This window comes from Ambystoma mexicanum, chromosome 4q, assembly GCF_040938575.1.
Source record: "Ambystoma mexicanum isolate Mex_15411 chromosome 4q, UKY_AmexF1_1, whole genome shotgun sequence".
Classification (NCBI taxonomy): Eukaryota; Metazoa; Chordata; class Amphibia; order Caudata; family Ambystomatidae; genus Ambystoma; species Ambystoma mexicanum.
Window position 1 is genome coordinate 10,344,608 of NC_090928.1, and position 22,838 is coordinate 10,367,445.

The following is a 22,838-nucleotide window of genomic DNA, read 5'->3' on the forward strand; positions in this document are numbered from 1 at the left end:
AGTGTCTCAAGATTGGAATGGGAAGGACTTGGATATCACATCTCATGCTATAGGGAGGGTCTCAAGTTTGATATTAGAAGCATTGAGATATCACATCTCATGCTATAGGAAGAGTCTCAGGTTTGGGAAGGGAAGGATTTGGATTTCACATCTCATGTTATAGGACGGTTCTCATGTTTGGTTTTTGAAGCATTGAGATATCACATCTCATGCTATCGGAAGGGTCTCAGGTTTGGTATTAGAAGCATTGAGATATCACATCTCATGCTATAGGATTGGTCTCTGGATTGGAATGTGAAGGATTTGGATATCACATCTCATGCTAAAGGAAGGGTCTCAGGTTTGGAATGGGAAGGAGTTGGATATCACATCTCATGCCATAGGAAGGGTCTCAGGTTTGGTATAAGCATTGAGATATCACATCTCTGCTATCGGAAGGGTCTCAGGATTGGATTGGGAAGGAGTTGGATATCACATCTCATGTTATAGGAAGGGTCTCCGGATTGGAATGTGAAGGATTTGGATATCACATCTCATGCTAAAGGAAGGGTCTCAGGTTTGGAATGGGAAGGAGTTGGATATGACATCTCGTTATAGGGAGGGTCTCAGGATTTGAATGGCAAGGAGTTGGATATCACATCTCATGCCATAGGAAGGGTCTCAGGTTTGGTATAAGCATTGAGATATCACATCTCTGCTATCGGAAGGGTCTCAGGATTGGATTGGGAAGGAGTTGGATATCCCTTCTCATGCTATAGGAAGGGTCTCAGGTTGGAATGGGAAGGAGTTGGATATCACATCTCATGCTAAAGGAAGGGTCTCAGGTTTGGTAGAAGCATTGAGATATCACATCTCATGCTATCGGAAGTGTCTCAGGATTGGAATGGGAAGGAGCTGGATATTACATCTCATGCTAAAGGAAGGGTCTCAGGTTTGGAACGGGAAGGAGTTGGATATCCGATCTCATGTTATAGGAAGGGTCTCAGGTTTGGTATAAGCATTGAGATATCACATCTCTGCTATCGGAAGTGTCTCAGGATTGGAATGGGAAGGAATTGGATATCCCATCTCATGTTATAGGACGGGTCTCAGGATTGTTATTAGAATCATTCAGATATCATATTGCATGCTGTAGGAAGGGTCTAAGGATTGGAATGGGAAAGACTTGGATATCACATCTCATGCTATAGGAAGGGTCTCAGGTTTGGTATAAGCATTGAGATATCAAATCTCATGCTATAGGACGGGTCTCAGGATTGGAATGGAAGGAGTTGGATATCACATCTCATGTTATAGGAAGGATCTGAGGTTTGGTATTAGAAGCATTGAGACATCACATCTCATGCTATAGGAAGGGTCTCAGGATTGGAATGGGAAGGAGTTGGATATCACATCTCATGCTATAGGAAGGGTCTCAGGTTTTGTATAAGCATTGAGATATCACATCTCATGCTATAGGAAGGGTCTCAGGATTGGAATGGGAAGGAGTTGTATATGACATCTCATGCCGTAGGAAGGGTCTCAGGTTTGGTATAAGCATTGAGATATCACATCTCTGCTATCAGAAGAGCCTCAGGATTGGAATGGGAAGGAGTTGGATATCCCATCTCATGTTATAGGAAGAGTCTCAGGTTTGGTATTAGAAGCATTGAGATATCACATCTCATGCTATAGGAAGTGTCTCAGGATTGGAATGGGAAGGACTTGGATATCACATATCATGCTATAGGGAGGGTCTCAAGTTTGATATTAGAAGCATTGAGATATCACATCTCATGCTATAGGAAGAGTCTCAGGTTTGGGAAGGGAAGGATTTGGATTTCACATCTCATGTTATAGGATGGTTCTCATGTTTGGTTTTTGAAGCATTGAGATATCACATCTCATGCTATCGGAAGGGTCTCAGGTTTGGTATTAGAAGCATTGAGATATCACATCTCATGCTATAGGATTGGTCTCCGGATTGGAATGTGAAGGATTTGGATATCACATCTCATGCTAAAGGAAGGGTCTCAGGTTTGGAATGGGAAGGAGTTGGATATAATATCTCTTGTTATAGGGAGGGTCTCAGGATTTGAATGGCAAGGAGTTGGATATCACATCTCATGCCATAGGAAGGGTCTCAGGTTTGGTATAAGCATTGAGATATCGGGTCTCAGGATTGGAATGGGAAGGACTTAGATATCACATCTCATGCTATAGGGAGGGTCTCAGTTTTGATATTAGAAGCATTGAGATATCACATCTCATGCTATCGGAAGGGTCTCAGGATTGGAATGGGAGGAGCTGGATATCACATCTCATGCTAAAGGAAGGGTCTCAGGTTTGGAAGGGGAAGGATTTGGATATCACATCTCATGTTATAGGATGGGTCTCAGGTTTGGTATTAGAAGCATTGTGATATCACATCTCATGCTATAGGAAGTGTCTCAGGATTGGAATGGGAAGGAGTTGGATATCACATCTCATGCTATAGGAAGGGTTTCAGGTTTGGTAGAAGCATTGAGATATCACATCTCATGCTATAGGAAGAGTCTCAGGTTTGGGAAGGGAAGGATTTGGATTTCACATCTCATGTTATAGGATGGTTCTCATGTTTGGTTTTTGAAGCATTGACATATCACATCTCATGCTATCGGAAGGGTCTCAGGTTTGGTATTAGAAGCATTGAGATATCACATCTCATGCTATAGGATTGGTCTCCGGATTGGAATGTGAAGGATTTGGATATCACATCTCATGCTAAAGGAAGGGTCTCAGGTTTGGAATGGGAAGGAGTTGGATATGACATCTCTTGTTATAAGAAGGGTCTCAGGATTTGAATGGCAAGGAGTTGGATATCACATCTCATGCCATAGGAAGGGTCTCAGGTTTGGTATAAGCATTGGGATATCACATCTCTGCTATCGGAAGGGTCTCAGGATTGGATTGGGAAGAAGTTGGATATCACATCTCATGTTATAGGAAGGGTCTCCGGATTGGAATGTGAAGGATTTGGATATCACATCTCATGCTAAAGGAAGGGTCTCAGGTTTGGAATGGGAAGGAGTTGGATATGACATCTCTTGTTATAGGGAGGGTCTCAGGATTTGAATGGCAAGGAGTTGGATATCACATCTCATGCCATAGGAAGGGTCTCAGGTTTGGTATAAGCATTGAGATATCACATCTCTGCTATCGGAAGGGTCTCAGGATTGGATTGGGAAGGAGTTGGATATCCCTTCTCATGCTATAGGAAGGGTCTCAGGTTGGAATGGGAAGGAGTTGGATATCACATCTCATGCTATAGGAAGGGTCTCAGGATTGGAATGGGAAGGACTTAGATATCACATATCATGCTATAGGGAGGGTTTCAGTTTTGATATTAGAAGCATTGAGATATCACATCTCATGCTATCGGAAGTGTCTCAGGATTGGAATGGGAAGGAGCTGGATATTACATCTCATGCTAAAGGAAGGGTCTCAGGTTTGGAACGGGAAGGAGTTGGATATCCGATCTCATGTTATAGGAAGGGTCTCAGGTTTGGTATAAGCATTGAGATATCACATCTCTGCTATCGGAAGTGTCTCAGGATTGGAATGGGAAGGAATTGGATATCCCATCTCATGTTATAGGACGGGTCTCAGGATTGTTATTAGAATCATTGAGATATCATATTGCATGCTGTAGGAAGGGTCTAAGGATTGGAATGGGAAAGACTTGGATATCACATCTCATGCTATAGGAAGGGTCTCAGGTTTGGTATAAGCATTGAGATATCAAATCTCATGCTATAGGAAGGGTCTCAGGATTGGAATGGAAGGAGTTGGATATCACATCTCATGTTATATGAAGGATCTCAGGTTTGGTATTAGAAGCATTGAGACATCAAATCTCATGCTATAGGAAGGGTCTCAGGATTGGAATGGGAAGGAGTTGGATATCACATCTCATGCTATAGGAAGGGTCTCAGGTTTGGTATAAGCATTGAGATATCACATCTCATGCTATAGGAAGGGTCTCAGGATTGGAATGGGAAGGAGTTGTATATGACATCTCATGCCGTAGGAAGGGTCTCAGGTTTGGTATAAGCATTGAGATATCACATCTCTGCTATCAGAAGAGTCTCAGGATTGGAATGGGAAGGAGTTGGATATCCCATCTCATGTTATAGGAAGAGTCTCAGGTTTGGTATTAGAAGCATTGAGATATCACATCTCATGCTATAGGAAGTGTCTCAGGATTGGAATGGGAAGGACTTGGATATCACATCTCATGCTATAGGGAGGGTCTCAAGTTTGATATTAGAAGCATTGAGATATCACATCTCATGCTATAGGAAGAGTCTCAGGTTTGGGAAGGGAAGGATTTGGATTTCACATCTCATGTTATAGGATGGTTCTCATGTTTGGTTTTTGAAGCATTGAGATATCACATCTCATGCTATCGGAAGGGTCTCAGGTTTGGTATTAGAAGCATTGAGATATCACATCTCATGCTATAGGATTGGTCTCCGGATTGGAATGTGAAGGATTTGGATATCACATCTCATGCTAAAGGAAGGGTCTCAGGTTTGGAATGGGAAGGAGTTGGATATGACATCTCTTGTTATAGGGAGGGTCTCAGGATTTGAATGGCAAGGAGTTGGATATCACATCTCATGCCATAGGAAGGGTCTCAGGTTTGGTATAAGCATTGAGATATCACATCTCTGCTATCGGAAGGGTCTCAGGATTGGATTGGGAAGGAGTTGGATATCACATCTCATGTTATAGGAAGGGTCTCCGGATTGGAATGTGAAGGATTTGGATATCACATCTCATGCTAAAGGAAGGGTCTCAGGTTTGGAATGGGCAGGAGTTGGATATGACATCTCTTGTTATAGGGAGGGTCTCAGGATTTGAATGGCAAGGAGTTGGATATCACATCTCATGCCATAGGAAGGGTCTCAGGTTTGGTATAAGCATTGAGATATCACATCTCTGCTATCGGAAGGGTCTCAGGATTGGATTGGGAAGGAGTTGGATATCCCTTCTCATGCTATAGGAAGGGTCTCAGGTTGGAATGGGAAGGAGTTGGATATCACATCTCATGCTAAAGGAAGGGTCTCAGGTTTGGTAGAAGCATTGAGATATCACATCTCATGCTATAGGAAGGGTCTCAGGATTGGAATGGGAAGGACTTAGATATCACATATCATGCTATAGGGAGGGTTTCAGTTTTGATATTAGAAGCATTGAGATATCACATCTCATGCTATCGGAAGTGTCTCAGGATTGGAATGGGAAGGAGCTGGATATTACATCTCATGCTAAAGGAAGGGTCTCAGGTTTGGAACGGGAAGGAGTTGGATATCCGATCTCATGTTATAGGAAGGGTCTCAGGTTTGGTATAAGCATTGAGATATCACATCTCTGCTATCGGAAGTGTCTCAGGATTGGAATGGGAAGGAATTGGATATCCCATCTCATGTTATAGGACGGGTCTCAGGATTGTTATTAGAATCATTGAGATATCATATTGCATGCTGTAGGAAGGGTCTAAGGATTGGAATGGGAAAGACTTGGATATCACATCTCATGCTATAGGAAGAGTCTCAGGTTTGGTATAAGCATTGAGATATCAAATCTCATGCTATAGGAAGGGTCTCAGGATTGGAATGGAAGGAGTTGGATATCACATCTCATGTTATAGGAAGGATCTCAGGTTTGGTATTAGAAACATTGAGACATCACATCTCATGCTATAGGAAGGGTCTCAGGATTGGAATGGGAAGGAGTTGGATATCACATCTCATGCTATAGGAAGGGTCTCAGGTTTGGTATAAGCATTGAGATATCACATCTCATGCTATAGGAAGGGTCTCAGGATTGGAATGGGAAGGAGTTGTATATGACATCTCATGCCGTAGGAAGGGTCTCAGGTTTGGTATAAGCATTGAGATATCACATCTCTGCTATCAGAAGAGTCTCAGGATTGGAATGGGAAGGAGTTGGATATCCCATCTCATGTTATAGGAAGAGTCTCAGGTTTGGTATTAGAAGCATTGAGATATCACATCTCATGCTATAGGAAGTGTCTCAGGATTGGAATGGGAAGGACTTGGATATCACATCTCATGCTATAGGGAGGGTCTCAAGTTTGATATTAGAAGCATTGAGATATCACATCTCATGCTATAGGAAGAGTCTCAGGTTTGGGAAGGGAAGGATTTGGATTTCACATCTCATGTTATAGGATGGTTCTCATGTTTGGTTTTTGAAGCATTGAGATATTACATCTCATGCTATCGGAACGGTCTCAGGTTTGGTATTAGAAGCATTGAGATATCACATCTCATGCTATAGGATTGGTCTCCGGATTGGAATGTGAAGGATTTGGATATCACATCTCATGCTAAAGGAAGGGTCTCAGGTTTGGAATGGGAAGGAGTTGGATATGACATCTCTTGTTATAGGGAGGGTCTCAGGATTTGAATGGCAAGGAGTTGGATATCACATCTCATGCCATAGGAAGGGTCTCAGGTTTGGTATAAGCATTGAGATATCACATCTCTGCTATCGGAAGGGTCTCAGGATTGGATTGGGAAGGAGTTGGATATCACATCTCATGTTATAGGAAGGGTCTCCGGATTGGAATGTGAAGGATTTGGATATCACATCTCATGCTAAAGGAAGGGTCTCAGGTTTGGAATGGGAAGGAGTTGGATATGACATCTCTTGTTATAGGGAGGGTCTCAGGATTTGAATGGCAAGGTGTTGGATATCACATCTCATGCCATAGGAAGGGTCTCAGGTTTGGTATAAGCATTGAGATATCACATCTCTGCTATCGGAAGGGTCTCAGGATTGGATTGGGAAGGAGTTGGATATCCCTTCTCATGCTATAGGAAGGGTCTCAGGTTGGAATGGGAAGGAGTTGGATATCACATCTCATGCTATAGGGAGGGTTTCAGTTTTGATATTAGAAGCATTGAGATATCACATCTCATGCTATCGGAAGTGTCTCAGGATTGGAATGGGAAGTAGTTGGATATCACATATGCTAAAGGAAAGGTCTCAGGTTTGGAAGGGGAAGGATTTGGATCTCACATCTCATGTTTTAGGACGGGTCTCAGGTTTGGTATTAGAAGCCTTGAGATATCACATCTCATGGTATAATAAGGGTCTCAGGATTGGAATGGGAAGGAGTTGGATATCACATCTCAAGCTATTTCAGGATTGGAATGGGAAGGAGTTTGATATCACATCTCAAGCTATAGGAAGGGTCTCGGGTTTGGGAAGGGAATGATTGGGATTTCACATCTCATGTTATAGGATGGTTCTCATGTTTGGTTTTAGAAGCATTGAGATATCACATCTCATGCTATCGGAAGGGTCTCAGGTTTGGAATGGGAAGGAGTTGGATATCACATCTCATGTTATAGGAAGCATCTCAGGTTTGGTATTAGATGCATTGAGATATCACATCTCATGCTATAGGAAGGGTCTCAGGATTGGAATGTGAAGGATTTGGATATCAAATCTCATGCTAAAGGAAGGGTCTCAGGTTTGGTATAAGCATTGAGATATCACATCTCTGCTATCGGAAGGGTCTCAGGATTGGATTGGGAAGGAGTTGGACATCCCTTCTCATGCTATAGGAAGGGTCTCATGTTGGAATGGGAAGGAGTTGGATATCATATCTCATGTTATAGGAAGGGTCTCAAGATTGAAATGGGAAGTATTTGGATATCACATCTCTTGCTATATGAAGGGTCTCAGGTTTTTTATTAGAAACATTGAGATATCACGTCTCATGCTATCAGAAGGGTTTCAGGATTGGAATGGGAAGGATTTGGATATCATATCTCATGTTTTAGGACGGGTCCCAGGTTTGGTATTAGAAGCATTGAGATATCACATCTTATGGTATAGGAAGGGTCTCAGGTTTGGAATGGGAAGGAGTTGGATATCACATCTCATCCAATAGGAAGGGTCTCAGGTTTGGAATGGGAAGGAATTGGATATCACATCTCATGTTATAGGAAGGATCTCAGGATTGGAATGGGAAGGAGTTGGATATCCCTTCTCATGCTATAGGAAGGGTCTCAGGTTGGAATGGGAAGGATTTGGATATCACATCTCTTGCTATAGGAAGGGTCTCAGGTTTTTTATTAGAAACATTGAGATATAACATCTCATGCTATAGGAAGGGTTTAAGGATTGGAATGGGAAGGCTTTGGATATCACATCTCATGCTAAAGGAAGGGTCTCAGGTTTGGAAGGGGAAGGATTTGGATATCACATCTCATGTTATTTGACCGGTCTCAGGTTTGGTATTAGAAGCATTGAGATATCAAGTCTCATGGTATAGGACGGGAGTTTGATATCACATCATGCCATGGTATGGGTCTCAGGTTTTGTAGAAGCATTGGGATATCACATCTCATGCTATCGGAAGGGTATCAGGATTGGATTTGGAAGGAGTTGTTGGATATCCCATCTCATGCTATAGGAAAGGTCTCAGGTTGGAATGGGAAAGAGTTGGATATCACATCTCATGTTATAGGAAGGGTCTCAAGATTGGAATGGGAAGGACTTGGATATCACATCTCATGCTGTAGGAAGGCTCTCAGGTTTGGAAAGGGAAGGAGTTGGATATCACATTTCATGTTAAAGGGAGGGTCTCAGAATTGGAAGGGGAAGGATTTGGATATCACATCTCATGTTATAGGTAGGATCTCAGGTTTGGTATTAGAGGCATTGAGATATCACATCTCATGCTATCAGAAGGGTATCAGGATTGGAATGGGAAGGAGTTGGATATCACATCTCATGCTAAAGGGAGGGTCTCAGGTTTGGATGGGGAAGGATTTGGATATCACATCTCATGTTATAGGAAGGATCTCAGGTTTGGTATTAGAAGCATTGAGATATCACATCTCATGCTATCGGAAGGATCTCAGGTTTGGTATTAGAAGCATTGAGATATCACATCTCATGCTATAGGAAGGGTCTCAGGATTGGAATGGGAAGGACTTGGATATCACATCTCATGCTAAAGGAAGGGTCTCAGTTTTGGTAGAAGCATTGCGATATCACATCTCATGCTATAGGAAGGGTCTCAGGATTGGAATCGGAAGGAGTTGGATATCACATCTCATGCTATAGGAAGGGTCTCAGGTTTGGTATAAGCATTGAGATATCACATCTCTGCTATCGGAAGGGTCTCAGGATTGGATTGGGAAGGAGTTGGATATCACATCTCATGTTATAGGAAGGGTCTCCGGATTGGAATGTGAAGGATTTGGATATCACATCTCATGCTAAAGGAAGGGTCTCAGGTTTGGAATGGGAAGGAGTTGGATATGACATCTCTTGTTATAGGGAGGGTCTCAGGATTTGAATGGCAAGGTGTTGGATATCACATCTCATGCCATAGGAAGGGTCTCAGGTTTGGTATAAGCATTGAGATATCACATCTCTGCTATCGGAAGGGTCTCAGGATTGGATTGGGAAGGAGTTGGATATCCCTTCTCATGCTATAGGAAGGGTCTCAGGTTGGAAAGGGAAGGAGTTGGATATCACATCTCATGCTATAGGGAGGGTTTCAGTTTTGATATTAGAAGCATTGAGATATCACATCTCATGCTATCAGAAGGGTATCAGGATTGGAATGGGAAGGAGTTGGATATCACATCTCATGCAAAAGGGAGGGTCTCAGGTTTGGATGGGGAAGGATTTGGATATCACATCTCATGTTATAGGAAGGATCTCAGGTTTGGTATTAGAAGCATTGAGATATCACATCTCATGCTATCGGAAGGATCTCAGGTTTGGTATTAGAAGCATTGAGATATCACATCTCATGCTATAGGAAGGGTCTCAGGATTGGAATGGGAAGGACTTGGATATCACATCTCATGCTAAAGGAAGGGTCTCAGTTTTGGTAGAAGCATTGCGATATCACATCTCATGCTATAGGAAGGGTCTCAGGATTGGAATCGGAAGGAGTTGGATATCACATCTCATGCTATAGGAAGGGTCTCAGGTTTGGTATAAGCATTGAGATATCACATCTCTGCTATCGGAAGGGTCTCAGGATTGGATTGGGAAGGAGTTGGATATCACATCTCATGTTATAGGAAGGGTCTCCGGATTGGAATGTGAAGGATTTGGATATCACATCTCATGCTAAAGGAAGGGTCTCAGGTTTGGAATGGGAAGGAGTTGGATATGACATCTCTTGTTATAGGGAGGGTCTCAGGATTTGAATGGCAAGGTGTTGGATATCACATCTCATGCCATAGGAAGGGTCTCAGGTTTGGTATAAGCATTGAGATATCACATCTCTGCTATCGGAAGGGTCTCAGGATTGGATTGGGAAGGAGTTGGATATCCCTTCTCATGCTATAGGAAGGGTCTCAGGTTGGAAAGGGAAGGAGTTGGATATCACATCTCATGCTATAGGGAGGGTTTCAGTTTTGATATTAGAAGCATTGAGATATCACATCTCATGCTATCGGAAGTGTCTCAGGATTGGAATGGGAAGGAGCTGGATATTACATCTAATGCTAAAGGAAGGGTCTCAGGTTTGGAACGGGAAGGAGTTGGATATCCGATCTCATGTTATAGGAAGGGTCTCAGGTTTGGTATAAGCATTGAGATATCACATCTCTGCTATCGGAAGTGTCTCAGGATTGGAATGGGAAGGAGTTGGATATCCCATCTCATGTTATAGGACGGGTCTCAGGATTGTTATTAGAATCATTGAGATATCATATTGCATGCTGTAGGAAGGGTCTAAGGATTAGAATGGGAAAGACTTGGATATCACATCTCATGCTATAGGAAGGGTCTCAGGTGTTGGTATAAGCATTGAGATATCAAATCTCATGCTATAGGAAGGGTCTCAGGATTGGAATGGAAGGAGTTGGATATCACATCTCATGTTATAGGAAGGATCTCAGGTTTGGTATTAGAAGCATTGAGACATCACATCTCATGCTATAGGAAGGGTCTCAGGATTGGAATGGGAAGGAGTTGGATATCACATCTCATGCTATAGGAAGGGTCTCAGGTTTGGTATAAGCATTGAGATATCACATCTCATGCTATAGGAAGGGTCTCAGGATTGGAATGGGAAGGAGTTGTATATGACATCTCATGCCGTAGGAAGGGTCTCAGGTTTGGTATAAGCATTGACATATCACATCTCTGCTATCAGAAGAGTCTCAGGATTGGAATGGGAAGGAGTTGGATATCCCATCTCATGTTATAGGAAGAGTCTCAGGTTTGGTATTAGAAGCATTGAGATATCACATCTCATGCTATAGGAAGTGTCTCAAGATTGGAATGGGAAGGACTTGGATATCACATCTCATGCTATCAGAAGGGTATCAGGATTGGAATGGGAAGGAGTTGGATATCCCTTCTCATGCTATAGGAAGGGTCTCAGGTTGGAATGGGAAGGAGTTGGATATCACATCTCATGCTAAAGGAAGGGTCTCAGGTTTGGTAGACGCATTGAGATATCACATCTCATGCTATCGGAAGTGTCTCAGGATTGGAATGGGAAGGAGCTGGATATTACATCTCATGCTAAAGGAAGGGTCTCAGGTTTGGAACGGGAAGGAGTTGGATATCCGATCTCATGTTATAGGAAGGGTCTCAGGTTTGGTATAAGCATTGAGATATCACATCTCTGCTATCGGAAGTGTCTCAGGATTGGAATGGGAAGGAATTGGATATCCCATCTCATGTTATAGGACGGGTCTCAGGATTGTTATTAGAATCATTGAGATATCATATTGCATGCTGTAGGAAGGGTCTAAGGATTGGAATGGGAAAGACTTGGATATCACATCTCATGCTATAGGAAGGGTCTCAGGTTTGGTATAAGCATTGAGATATCAAATCTCATGCTATAGGACGGGTCTCAGGATTGGAATGGAAGGAGTTGGATATCACATCTCATGTTATAGAAAGGATCTCAGGTTTGGTATTAGAAGCATTGAGACATCACATCTCATGCTATAGGAAGGGTCTCAGGATTGGAATGGGAAGGAGTTGGATATCACATCTCATGCTATAGGAAGGGTCTCAGGTTTGGTATAAGCATTGAGATATCACATCTCATGCTATAGGAAGGGTCTCAGGATTGGAATGGGAAGGAGTTGTATATGACATCTCATGCCGTAGGAAGGGTCTCAGGTTTGGTATAAGCATTGAGATATCACATCTCTGCTATCAGAAGAGTCTCAGGATTGGAATGGGAAGGAGTTGGATATCCCATCTCATGTTATAGGAAGAGTCTCAGGTTTGGTATTAGAAGCATTGAGATATCACATCTCATGCTATAGGAAGTGTCTCAGGATTGGAATGGGAAGGACTTGGATATCACATCTCATGCTATAGGGAGGGTCTCATGTTTGATATTAGAAGCATTGAGATATCACATCTCATGCTATAGGAAGAGTCTCAGGTTTGGGAAGGGAAGGATTTGGATTTCACATCTCATGTTATAGGATGGTTCTCATGTTTGGTTTTTGAAGCATTGAGATATCACATCTCATGCTATCGGAAGGGTCTCAGGTTTGGTATTAGAAGCATTGAGATATCACATCTCATGCTATAGGATTGGTCTCCGGATTGGAATGTGAAGGATTTGGATATCACATCTCATGCTAAAGGAAGGGTCTCAGGTTTGGAATGGGAAGGAGTTGGATATGACATCTCTTGTTATAGGGAGGGTCTCAGGATTTAAATGGCAAGGAGTTGGATATCACATCTCATGCCATAGGAAGGGTCTCAGGTTTGGTATAAGCATTGAGATATCGGGTCTCAGGATTGGAATGGGAAGGACTTAGATATCACATCTCATGCTATAGGGAGGGTCTCAGTTTTGATATTAGAAGCATTGAGATATCACATCTCATGCTATCGGAAGGGTCTCAGGATTGGAATGGGAGGAGCTGGATATCACATCTCATGCTAAAGGAAGGGTCTCAGGTTTGGAAGGGGAAGGATTTGGATATCACATCTCATGTTATAGGATGGGTCTCAGGTTTGGTATTAGAAGCATTGTGATATCACATCTCATGCTATAGGAAGTGTCTCAGGATTGGAATGGGAAGGAGTTGGATATCACATCTCATGCTATAGGAAGGGTTTCAGGTTTGGTAGAAGCATTGAGATATCACATCTCATGCTATAGGAAGAGTCTCAGGTTTTGGAAGGGAAGGATTTGGATTTCACATCTCATGTTATAGGATTGTTCTCATGTTTGGTTTTTGAAGCATTGAGATATCACATCTCATGCTATCGGAAGGGTCTCAGGTTTGGTATTAGAAGCATTGAGATATCACATCTCATGCTATAGGATTGGTCTCTGGATTGGAATGTGAAGGATTTGGATATCACATCTCATGCTAAAGGAAGGGTCTCAGGTTTGGAATGGGAAGGAGTTGGATATGACATCTCTTGTTATAGGGAGGGTCTCAGGATTTGAATGGCAAGGAGTTGGATATCACATCTCATGCCATAGGAAGGGTCTCAGGTTTGGTATAAGCATTGAGATATCACATCTCTGCTATCGGAAGGGTCTCAGGATTGGATTGGGAAGGAGTTGGATATCACATCTCATGTTATAGGAAGGGTCTCCGGATTGGAATGTGAAGGATTTGGATATCACATCTCATGCTAAAGGAAGGGTCTCAGGTTTGGAATGGGAAGGAGTTGGATATGACATCTCTTGTTATAGGGAGGGTCTCAGGATTTGAATGGCAAGGAGTTGGATATCACATCTCATGCCATAGGAAGGGTCTCAGGTTTGGTATAAGCATTGAGATATCACATCTCTGCTATCGGAAGGGTCTCAGGATTGGATTGGGAAGGAGTTGGATATCCCTTCTCATGCTATAGGAAGGGTCTCAGGTTGGAATGGGAAGGAGTTGGATATCACATCTCATGCCATAGGAAGGGTCTCAGGTTTGGTATAAGCATTGAGATATCACATCTCTGCTATCGGAAGGGTCTCAGGATTGGATTGGGAAGGAGTTGGATATCCCTTCTCATGCTATAGGAAGGGTCTCAGGTTGGAATGGGAAGGAGTTGGATATCACATCTCATGCTATCGGAAGGGTCTCAGGTTTGGTATTAGAAGCATTGAGATATCACATCTCATGCTATAGGATTGGTCTCCGGATTGGAATGTGAAGGATTTGGATATCACATCTCATGCTAAAGGAAGGGTCTCAGGTTTGGAATGGGAAGGAGTTGGATATGACATCTCTTGTTATAGGGAGGGTCTCAGGATTTGAATGGCAAGGAGTTGGATATCACATCTCATGCCATAGGAAGGGTCTCAGGTTTGGTATAAGCATTGAGATATCACATCTCTGCTATCGGAAGGGTCTCAGGATTGGATTGGGAAGAAGTTGGATATCACATCTCATGTTATAGGAAGGGTCTCTGGATTGGAATGTTAAGGATTTGGATATCACATCTCATGCTAAAGGAAGGGTCTCAGGTTTGGAATGGGAAGGAGTTGGATATGACATCTCTTGTTATAGGGAGGGTCTCAGGATTTGAATGGCAAGGAGTTGGATATCACATCTCATGCCATAGGAAGGGCCTCAGGTTTGGTATAAGCATTGAGATATCACATCTCTGCTATCGGAAGGGTCTCAGGATTGGATTGGGAAGGAGTTGGATATCCCTTCTCATGCTATAGGAAGGGTCTCAGGTTGGAATGGGAAGGAGTTGGATATCACATCTCATGCTAAAGGAAGGGTCTCAGGTTTGGTAGAAGCATTGAGATATCACATCTCATGCTATAGGAAGGGTCCCAGGATTGGAATGGGAAGGACTTAGATATCACATATCATGCTATAGGGAGGGTTTCAGTTTTGATATTAGAAGCATTGAGATATCACATCTCATGCTATCTGAAGTGTCTCAGGATTGGAATGGGAAGGAGCTGGATATTACATCTCATGCTAAAGGAAGGGTCTCAGGTTTGGAACGGGAAGGAGTTGGATATCCGATCTCATGTTATAGGAAGGGTCTCAGGTTTGGTATAAGCATTGAGATATCACATCTCTGCTATCGGAAGTGTCTCAGGATTGGAATGGGAAGGAATTGGATATCCCATCTCATGTTATAGGACGGGTCTCAGGATTGTTATTAGAATCATTGAGATATCATATTGCATGCTGTAGGAAGGGTCTAAGGATTGGAATGGGAAAGACTTGGATATCACATCTCATGCTATAGGAAGGGTCTCAGGTTTGGTATAAGCATTGAGATATCAAATCTCATGCTATAGGAAGGGTCTCAGGATTGGAATGGAAGGAGTTGGATATCACATCTCATGTTATAGGAAGGATCTCAGGTTTGGTATTAGAAGCATTGAGACATCAAATCTCATGCTATAGGAAGGGTCTCAGGATTGGAATGGGAAGGAGTTGGATATCACATCTCATGCTATAGGAAGGGTCTCAGGTTTGGTATAAGCATTGAGATATCACATCTCATGCTATAGGAAGGGTCTCAGGATTGGAATGGGAAGGAGTTGTATATGACATCTCATGCCGTAGGAAGGGTCTCAGGTTTGGTATAAGCATTGAGATATCACATCTCTGCTATCAGAAGAGTCTCAGGATTGGAATGGGAAGGAGTTGGATATCCCATCTCATGTTATAGGAAGAGTCTCAGGTTTGGTATTAGAAGCATTGAGATATCACATCTCATGCTATAGGAAGTGTCTCAGGATTGGAATGGGAAGGACTTGGATATCACATCTCATGCTATAGGGAGGGTCTCAAGTTTGATATTAGAAGCATTGAGATATCACATCTCATGCTATAGGAAGAGTCTCAGGTTTGGGAAGGGAAGGATTTGGATTTCACATCTCATGTTATAGGATGGTTCTCATGTTTGGTTTTTGAAGCATTGAGATATCACATCTCATGCTATCGGCAGGGTCTCAGGTTTGGTATTAGAAGCATTGAGATATCACATCTCATGCTATAGGATTGGTCTCCGGATTGGAATGTGAAGGATTTGGATATCACATCTCATGCTAAAGGAAGGGTCTCAGGTTTGGAATGGGAAGGAGTTGGATATGACATCTCTTGTTATAGGGAGGGTCTCAGGATTTGAATGGCAAGGAGTTGGATATCACATCTCATGCCATAGGAAGGGTCTCAGGTTTGGTATAAGCATTGAGATATCACATCTCTGCTATCGGAAGGGTCTCCTCGTGATTGGAATGGGAAGGACTTAGATATCACATCTCATGCTATAGGGAGGGTCTCAGTTTTGATATTAGAAGCATTGAGATATCACATCTCATGCTATCGGAAGGGTCTCAGGATTGGAATGGGAGGAGCTGGATATCACATCTCATGCTAAAGGAAGGGTCTCAGGTTTGGAAGGGGAAGGATTTGGATATCACATCTCATGTTATAGGATGGGTTTCAGGTTTGGTATTAGAAGCATTGTGATATCACATCTCATGCTATAGGAAGTGTCTCAGGATTGGAATGGGAAGGAGTTGGATATCACATCTCATGCTATAGGAAGGGTTTCAGGTTTGGTAGAAGCATTGAGATATCACATCTCATGCTATAGGAAGAGTCTCAGGTTTGGGAAGGGAAGGATTTGGATTTCACATCTCATGTTATAGGATTGTTCTCATGTTTGGTTTTTGAAGCATTGAGATATCACATCTCATGCTATCGGAAGGGTCTCAGGTTTGGTATTAGAAGCATTGGGATATCACATCTCATGCTATAGGATTGGTCTCTGGATTGGAATGTGAAGGATTTGGATATCACATCTCATGCTAAAGGAAGGGTCTCAGGTTTGGAATGGGAAGGAGTTGGATATGACATCTCTTGTTATAGGGAGGGTCTCAGGATTTGAATGGCAAGGAGTTGGATATCACATCTCATGCCATAGGAAGGGTCTCAGGTTTGGTATAAGCATTGAGATATCACATCTCTGCTATCGGAAGGGTCTCAGGATTGGATTGGGAAGGAGTTGGATATCACATCTCATGTTATAGGAAGGGTCTCCGGATTGGAATGTGAAGGATTTGGATATCACATCTCATGCTAAAGGAAGGGTCTCAGGTTTGGAATGGGAAGGAGTTGGATATGACATCTCTTGTTATAGGGAGGGTCTCAGGATTTGAATGGCAAGGAGTTGGATATCACATCTCATGCCATAGGAAGGGTCTCAGGTTTGGTATAAGCATTGAGATATCACATCTCTGCTATCGGAAGGGTCTCAGGATTGGATTGGGAAGGAGTTGGATATCCCTTCTCATGCTATAGGAAGGGTCTCAGGTTGGAATGGGAAGGAGTTGGATATCACATCTCATGCTAAAGGAAGGGTCTCAGGTTTGGTAGAAGCATTGAGATATCACATCTCATGCTATAGGAAGGGTCTCAGGATTGGAATGGGAAGGACTTAGATATCACATATCATGCTATAGGGAGGGTTTCAGTTTTGATATTAGAAGCATTGAGATATCACATCTCATGCTATCGGAAGTGTCTCAGGATTGGAATGGGAAGGAGCTGGATATTACATCTCATGCTAAAGGAAGGGTCTTAGGTTTGGAACGGGAAGGAGTTGGATATCCGATCTCATGTTATAGGAAGGGTCTCAGGTTTGGTATAAGCATTGAGATATCACATCTCTGCTATCGGAAGTGTCTCAGGATTGGAATGGGAAGGAATTGGATATCCCATCTCATGTTATAGGACGGGTCTCAGGATTGTTATTAGAATCATTGAGATATCATATTGCATGCTGTAGGAAGGGTCTAAGGATTGGAATGGGAAAGACTTGGATATCACATCTCATGCTATAGGAAGAGTCTCAGGTTTGGTATAAGCATTGAGATATCAAATCTCATGCTATAGGAAGGGTCTCAGGATTGGAATGGAAGGAGTTGGATATCACATCTCATGTTATAGGAAGGATCTCAGGTTTGGTATTAGAAGCATTGAGACATCACATCTCATGCTATAGGAAGGGTCTCAGGATTGGAATGGGAAGGAGTTGGATATCACATCTCATGCTATAGGAAGGGTCTCAGGTTTGGTATAAGCATCGAGATATCACATCTCATGCTATAGGAAGGGTCTCCGGATTGGAATGGGAAGGAGTTGTATATGACATCTCATGCCGTAGGAAGGGTCTCAGGTTTGGTATAAGCATTGAGATATCACATCTCTGCTATCAGAAGAGTCTCAGGATTGGAATGGGAAGGAGTTGGATATCCCATCTCATGTTATAGGAAGAGTCTCAGGTTTGGTATTAGAAGCATTGAGATATCACATCTCATGCTATAGGAAGTGTCTCAGGATTGGAATGGGAAGGACTTGGATATCACATCTCATGCTATAGGGAGGGTCTCAAGTTTTATATTAGAAGCATTGAGATATCACATCTCATGCTATAGGAAGAGTCTCAGGTTTGGGAAGGGAAGGATTTGGATTTCACATCTCATGTTATAGGATGGTTCTCATGTTTGGTTTTTGAAGCATTGAGATATTACATCTCATGCTATCGGAAGGGTCTCAGGTTTGGTATTAGAAGCATTGAGATATCACATCTCATGCTATAGGATTGGTCTCCGGATTGGAATGTGAAGGATTTGGATATCACATCTCATGCTAAAGGAAGGGTCTCAGGTTTGGAATGGGAAGGAGTTGGATATGACATCTCTTGTTATAGGGAGGGTCTCAGGATTTGAATAGCAAGGAGTTGGATATCACATCTCATGCCATAGGAAGGGTCTCAGGTTTGGTATAAGCATTGAGATATCACATCTCTGCTATCGGAAGGGTCTCAGGATTGGAATGGGAAGGACTTAGATATCACATCTCATGCTATAGGGAGGGTCTCAGTTTTGATATTAGAAGCATTGAGATATCACATCTCATGCTATCGGAAGGGTCTCAGGATTGGAATGGGAGGAGCTGGATATCACATCTCATGCTAAAGGAAGGGTCTCAGGTTTGGAAGGGGAAGGATTTGGATATCACATCTCATGTTATAGAATGGGTCTCAGGTTTGGTATTAGAAGCATTGTGATATCACATCTCATGCTATAGGAAGTGTCTCAGGATTGGAATGGGAAGGAGTTGTATATCACATCTCATGCTATAGGAAGGGTTTCAGGTTTGGTAGAAGCATTGAGATATCACATCTCATGCTATAGGAAGAGTCTCAGGTTTGGGAAGGGAAGGATTTGGATTTCACATCTCATGTTATAGGATGGTTCTCATGTTTGGTTTTTGAAGCATTGAGATATCACATCTCATGCTATAGGATTGGTCTCTGGATTGGAATGTGAAGGATTTGGATATCACATCTCATGCTAAAGGAAGTGTCTCAGGTTTGGAATGGGAAGGAGTTGGATATGACATCTCTTGTTATAGGGAGGGTCTCAGGATTTGAATGGCAAGGAGTTGGATATCACATCTCATGCCATAGGAAGGGTCTCAGGTTTGGTATTAGAAGCCTTGAGATATCACATCTCATGGTATAATAAGGGTCTCAGGATTGGAATGGGAAGGAGTTGGATATCACATCTCAAGCTATTTCAGGATTGGAATGGGAAGGAGTTTGATATCACATCTCAAGCTATAGGAAGTGTCTCAGGTTTGGGAAGGGAAGGATTGGGATTTCACATCTCATGTTATAGGATGGTTCTCATGTTTGGTTTTAGAAGCATTGAGATATCACATCTCATGCTATCGGAAGGGTCTCAGGTTTGGAATGGGAAGGAGTTGGATATCACATCTCATGTTATAGGAAGCATCTCAGGTTTGGTATTAGAAGCATTGAGATATCACATCTCATGCTATAGGAAGGGTCTCAGGATTGGAATGTGAAGGATTTGGATATCAAATCTCATGCTAAAGGAAGGGTCTCGGGTTTGGTATAAGCATTGAGATATCACATCTCTGCTATCGGAAGGGTCTCAGGATTGGATTGGGAAGGAGTTGGACATCCCTTCTCATGCTATAGGAAGGGTCTCATGTTGGAATTGGAAGGAGTTGGATATCATATCTCATGTTATAGGAAGGGTCTCAAGATTGAAATGGGAAGTATTTGGATATCACATCTCTTGCTATATGAAGGGTCTCAGGTTTTTTATTAGAAACATTGAGATATCACATCTCATGCTATCGGAAGGGTTTCAGGATTGGAATGGGAAGGATTTGGATATCATATCTCATGTTATAGGACGGGTCCCAGGTTTGGTATTAGAAGCATTGAGATATCACATCTTATGGTATAGGAAGGGTCTCAGGTTTGGAATGGGAAGGAGTTGGATATCACATCTCATCCAATAGGAAGGGTCTCAGGTTTGGAATGGGAAGGAATTGGATATCACATCTCATGTTATAGGAAGAATCTCAGGATTGGAATGGGAAGGAGTTGGATATCCCTTCTCATGCTATAGGAAGGGTCTCAGGTTGGAATGGGAAGGATTTGGATATCACATCTCTTGCTATAGGAAGGGTCTCAGGTTTTTTATTAGAAACATGGAGATATCACATCTCATGCTATAGGAAGGGTTTAAGGATTGGAATGGGAAGGAGTTGGATATCCCTTCTCATGCTATAGGAAGGGTCTCAGGTTGGAATGGGAAGGATTTGGATATCACATCTCTTGCTATAGGAAGGGTCTCAGGTTTTTTATTAGAAACATTGAGATATCACATCTCATGCTATAGGAAGGGTTTAAGGATTGGAATGGGAAGGATTTGGATATCACATCTCATGCTAAAGGAAGGGTCTCAGGTTTGGAAGGGGAAGGATTTGGATATCACATCTCATGTTATTTGACCGGTCTCAGGTTTGGTATTAGAAGCATTGAGATATCAAGTCTCATGGTATAGGACGGGAGTTTGATATCACATCATGCCATGGTATGGGTCTCAGGTTTTGTAGAAGCATTGGGATATCACATCTCATGCTATCGGAAGGGTATCAGGATTGGATTTGGAAGGAGTTGTTGGATATCCCATCTCATGCTATAGGAAAGGTCTCAGGTTGGAATGGGAAAGAGTTGGATATCACATCTCATGTTATAGGAAGGGTCTCAAGATTGGAATGGGAAGGACTTGGATATCACATCTCATGCTGTAGGAAGGCTCTCAGGTTTGGAAAGGGAAGGAGTTGGATATCACATTTCATGTTAGAGGTAGGATCTCAGGTTTGGTATTAGAGGCATTGAGATATCACATCTCATGCTATCAGAAGGGTATCAGGATTGGAATGGGAAGGAGTTGTATATCACATCTCATGCTAAAGGGAGGGTCTCAGGTTTGGATGGGGAAGGATTTGGATATCACATCTCATGTTATAGGAAGGATCTCAGGTTTGGTATTAGAAGCATTGAGATATCACATCTCATGCTATCGGAAGGATCTCAGGTTTGGTATTAGAAGCATTGAGATATCACATCTCATGCTATAGGAAGGGTCTCAGGATTGGAATGGGAAGGACTTGGATATCACATCTCATGCTAAAGGAAGGGTCTCAGTTTTGGTAGAAGCATTGCGATATCACATCTCATGCTATAGGAAGGGTCTCAGGATTGGAATCGGAAGGAGTTGGATATCACATCTCATGCTATAGGAAGGGTCTCAGGTTTGGTATAAGCATTGAGATATCACATCTCTGCTATCGGAAGGGTCTCAGGATTGGATTGAGAAGGAGTTGGATATCACATCTCATGTTATAGGAAGGGTCTCCGGATTGGAATGTGAAGGATTTGGATATCACATCTCATGCTAAAGGAAGGGTCTCAGGTTTGGAATGGGAAGGAGTTGGATATGACATCTCTTGTTATAGGGAGGGTCTCAGGATTTGAATGGCAAGGTGTTGGATATCACATCTCATGCCATAGGAAGGGTCTCAGGTTTGGTATAAGCATTGAGATATCACATCTCTGCTATCGGAAGGGTCTCAGGATTGGATTGGGAAGGAGTTGGATATCCCTTCTCATGCTATAGGAAGGGTTTCAGGTTGGAAAGGGAAGGAGTTGGATATCACATCTCATGCTATAGGGAGGGTTTCAGTTTTGATATTAGAAGCATTGAGATATCACATCTCATGCTATCGGAAGTGTCTCAGGATTGGAATGGGAAGGAGCTGGATATTACATCTCATGCTAAAGGAAGGGTCTCAGGTTTGGAACGGGAAAGAGTTGGATATCCGATCTCATGTTATAGGAAGGGTCACAGGTTTGGTATAAGCATTGAGATATCACATCTCTGCTATCGGAAGTGTCTCAGGATTGGAATGGGAAGGAGTTGGATATCCCATCTCATGTTATAGGACGGGTCTCAGGATTGTTATTAGAATCATTGAGATATCATATTGCATGCTGTAGCAAGGGTCTAAGGATTAGAATGGGAAAGACTTGGATATCACATCTCATGCTATAGGAAGGGTCTCAGGTTTGGTATAAGCATTGAGATATCAAATCTCATGCTATAGGAAGAGTCTCAGGATTGGAATGGAAGGAGTTGGATATCACATCTCATGTTATAGGAAGGATCTCAGGTTTGGTATTAGAAGCATTGAGACATCACATCTCATGCTATAGGAAGGGTCTCAGGATTGGAATGGGAAGGAGTTGGATATCACATCTCATGCTATAGGAAGGGTCTCAGGTTTGGTATAAGCATTGAGATATCACATCTCATGCTATAGGAAGGGTCTCAGGATTGGAATGGGAAGGAGTTGTATATGACATCTCATGCCGTAGGAAGGGTCTCAGGTTTGGTATAAGCATTGAGATATCACATCTCTGCTATCAGAAGAGTCTCAGGATTGGAA